Raw genomic sequence first — 4,451 nt, forward strand, 5'->3', positions numbered from 1 at the left:
AACGTGCTTCAGCGGCTTGGTCGGCCGCTGCTGCGTTTTCCCGAGGGCTCCTCACACCTACAGTAGACAGTACGTGTTCGTGCTCCCTGCTTCTCTGTGTGTGCCCAACAAAACAAAACAGCCACTCGCCTTTGCTCCCCAAAGCCCACAGGTTCCTGGGCCTCGGTAAATGAACGTTGGAGAAAGAAAGGGAGGGTGGAGCGTAGTGACTGCTTCCTTGAAATGCGGTGTAAGAAGGCTACTTCTTGTAGCATGGGATTCGGGTGACAGCATGCTGAGATTTTAATTATCTGCACTTCAAAATACCGCCACCGTGGTTATTATAAAAACACTTGCCATCGTCCTTGGGGAAGGGAGGAGCTCCCATTCTAATTTGACTTATATTTGTAATTAATAAGAAAGAGAAACCTGGAGAGGTTCCTTGCTGAAGGAGGGAGTTCATCGATGCAATTTTGTTTTCCAGTCGTATGGAAATTCTAGATAGAAAAAGTGTTAATCAGAGAATGAAGCAAAAAATTGTTCTGATAAGACTAAGCTAGGTAGGCTTCTCTGGTTGAAGTATTTTAATATACGCCCTTTCACTGGCGAGCCAGGAAAAATGAGTCCAGACTAAAACTTCAGTGCAGCGGTGCACAGAGCTCACCTTGCATTTACCTGATCACACAGTGGCTGCTGTGACACCCAGGAAGTGGGGGAAGCCACACTTGGGCCGCCCTTCATCTGCCCAGCCTCCGTCCCTACCTATTCCTGTCCGCCTCCATACTTTTTTGCAACACATTGAATGCCTGTCCGGTGTGGTGTATTTTTCTGAACACTAATATCGTAAAGATATACAAATAGAAATGGCGCTGTGGCCAGTTAGTGATGTCACCCAAGGGCTCGTGAGGTCCACGTGTCCCTTCTTCCCACCCCACTTATTTCTGTGTCCTTGAAGCCTATGCAGCGGAAGGAACCAGTTAGGCATTTGCGGGTTCGGCATCACACCCACTCGTGGCACCTGAAATGTAGCGCTCTGTGAGGGGGGACATCTGAGAGATGCTGTCCTGGCCCACGCTTCTGCCTTCTGTAACCTGGCAGTGTGACTGATAACACGTGCACGTGCAATTTTGTCATGACTGTTTGAACAGTCATGGGTTTAGTTTTTTTTTTTTTTAAAGATTTATTTATTTATTCGTACAGAACTGGGGTACAGGCCAGAGATGCGGAGGGTGAGAGGATTCACCAGACAGAGTGGGGAGCAGAACAGGCATATCGAGGAAGTACACTGCTGAGGGGAGCAGCGGGCGGGTCAGGAGAGGTCTGCCGCGCCATGTGGATCTCCTCCTGGGTATTGAACTCATGCGGAAGTGGCTTAAGCTTCTCAGTGAAGTGCTTTAACCTGCTGTGCCACCAGGGAGGGCCCCATGGGTTTAGTTTTGAGAACAATATATATATAGGTAGTTAAAATGTGGGCGGTGTTTCCAAGTGAAATTGAAAAGAACCAGACTTATCTCTAGTATGGGGAGGATTCCTCAGTAAGTAAAGGTAGTGATGCATGTGGACTTGTTATTCTTTTCTTCACTGCAGAGAACTTACTCTCTGCTTGGAATTCAACCTTATTATTTAGAAATGAAAGTTGAGTGAAAGTAAATTTTAGTTAAGAAAACCTCATCAATATTCATGGCACAAGAGTTATTTGGTTTGGAGAAAAATAAGTACCAAACTGCTGAATGTGTTTAGATGGTATATGAAAAGGTATTTTTTTCACTGCTTCTAAATTGAATAAACTAAATAAACATTCTCATACCCATGACTCGATGATGTCTGATTTTGTCTTTTTATTGAGTCATTACTTTCAAAAAATGAAAAACATTAAATCTGTGGGAAGAGATGAATCAACCAACCCATGGACTCAAGGCAACAAAATGCCATCTGGAAAAAAATTCCAATTTGTACCTACCTTATCATGATATCAACATTTCTATGAGAATGAAACACTTTTAACAAAATATGAGAAGTATCAAAAAGTAGCTTGTTTTGTTTCTAAATAGAGAGTGGAAACTAATCAAGGCATAAAAGTCTAAATGCTACAAAGGAAAATCAAGATATACAGCTTTAAACAGCATTTGAACAATGAAAAATATTTTACTGAAAGGCAAATGGCAGTGGGGGGAAAATGCAGCCGTGATCAACAAGGATGCATTTCTCTAATATGTGAGGAGCCCTCACCAGCCCATAAAAACCAAGGCAACCCAGAAAGACCATCAGAAAATATTCAGAAGCCAAAGAGGCAGAAGAAATCCAAAGGCCTGTATGAACTTCAAGTTAGAAAAAATGCAGAGGCTGCTTTTCACTAACTGGTGACTCAGCACAGGCTTCCCAGGGAGGGGACGCGACACACTCCTTGAGCATATAACTTGAGACAAGCTCTTTGGGGGACAATTTCACAATAGTTAATACTTAAATCCGAACCCCTGTTGTATCAACTTATTCTAGGAAGTTATCTTACAAATATCCTGGAGTATCTACAAGCACACAGTGGCCAGGGCATTGCAGTGTGGTCCATAACAAAAAAACTTGAAATCGACAACTATTCAAACTTTTGGGACCTAACAGGATATTATATAATGGGCAAAAAGTACAAGATCTGTGTATAGGCAGATATATCAAAGAGCCAAGATAATTTGTTACAGGGAAGGCGGAGGTACAGAAAAGCATGGACGCATGCTTCAGCAATGCATGTGAAAGTGTGTCTGGGTAAGTATGTCTTTGCAGGGACATTGCTGGAAGACTGGAGCATGGGTGGTTATTTCTCAAGAATTGGACTGGATATTTGCTAGAAATAGGTTATTTTTCATAAACCCTGTTTGGCCTGCTTCAATATTTCATTATATACATTTTCATTGTCAGAAAAAAAAAGACAGCTCAGTTCACGAATAGATTATTATCTGATTTTAGAATGTAGCCACTATGTTATTTGGGGCTGTGCACTTGAAAAATATGTAAAGCCTCAAGTCAACCCTGCCCAGCTGGGATGAGGAAGTCAGGTGGCTGAGAATAGGAGCAAGTGTCCTTCATTGCAAAATGTCTCTTTCCTACCTGTACACCTGGCATGCAGAGCACACAGGTGCTTCCTGGTAGCACAGAACCAACCCCTGCCCAGGCTTTGAGGGAAGATGGAGGCGTCTCTGCCAGAGGCCCACAGAGCAGGTGCTGCCTATGGGTTTCTTACAAGACCTAAGAATCCAGCCCAGCAATTTCTTTTCACATGTTTTCAGGGTAGGCTAGAAATAAGTGCTTGAGCTCAGTTCATCAGATTGTTTTCTTGGCCTGGAAATCGTAGCACCCAATTCAGCACATATCTGGGTGTTTAAACCCATTTCCACAATCTGGTTGTGGCCGTGGCACTTCTGTGAAACTTTTGGGGGTGCTGCCTTGACAGTAAAGAGATGACCGCTTTGACAGCCACGTCCATGAGGACTTTTGCCGTCTGCAGGACAGATGGAAACCAAGGCGAGCGTCCCTTCCTGCGGGCATGGAGTCCTGTCCATGACATGTCACTTAAATCTGGTTTCACTTAGATCTGATTATGAAAATGCAATCCCATAAGCCAAATTCTAGTAAGTGTCTACAAAAACTTCAATGTCTCGAATGACAAAGGTGGCTCTGAATTAACAGCAGGATGAGTCTTAGAGAAACACATAGCCCATGGATTGCATTCTGAAGCAGAACAAGCAGGCAAAATTAAAAAAAAAAAAAAGGAAAAATATACTTGGGGGGCCGCTGAAACATGGTCCATGACCCACAGATTAAAGAAAAATTTTTCCCCCAGCTCTGTTGGTGGTGACGGAACAGAACGGCCTTATCCCAGGACCAAACCCGTGTGCAAGGATCTGAGAGAGAAGAGTTGATGCTCGTTAGCTAGAAAATAAAGCAAACAGGACAAGACGCTGATTTGCAGATTCGGAAGGCTGTGCCTGTATGGCTCTTTCACTGCTCCACAAGTTAGAAATTGGAAATAAAAAAGGGAGAGACATGGGAAGGACAGAGGGAAAGGACAAAGCTCCCGAGGTCAGCCCCTTTTCTTCCGCCGCCCTGCCGCTACTGGCTGTGGCTTGCGCCACCTGACCTCTCAGAGGACAGTGGGCCCCTCCGCCCCGGCCTCTGGTTTCTGCTGCCTCCTTTACACCTCCCCTGCCTGACTGTTTCCACCAGGGGCCCAGGGGGCCTGTTTCCCCTCAACCTTTGCCCCCGACCGCCTTTGCCGTGGCTCCCCAGGCGTCTCCGCTCGCAACCCCACCGCCCCCTCCAGCCTTAGCCTAATTAAGCTGAAGCGTGGCCACCTGACACAGCTTCCTTTGGGCCCGTCGGGGTGGGATTTCCCCCTTCTCCCAGTTTCCCCCCTTCTGCACTCTGCGGCTGTCAGGAGCGTCTCCTCAGCATCTCCGCCTTCCCGCCCTCCTTCCCCCCCC

This window comes from Condylura cristata, unplaced genomic scaffold, assembly GCF_000260355.1.
Source record: "Condylura cristata isolate star-nosed mole 26May11 unplaced genomic scaffold, ConCri1.0 scaffold00011, whole genome shotgun sequence".
In the NCBI taxonomy this organism is placed as follows: Eukaryota; Metazoa; Chordata; class Mammalia; order Eulipotyphla; family Talpidae; genus Condylura; species Condylura cristata.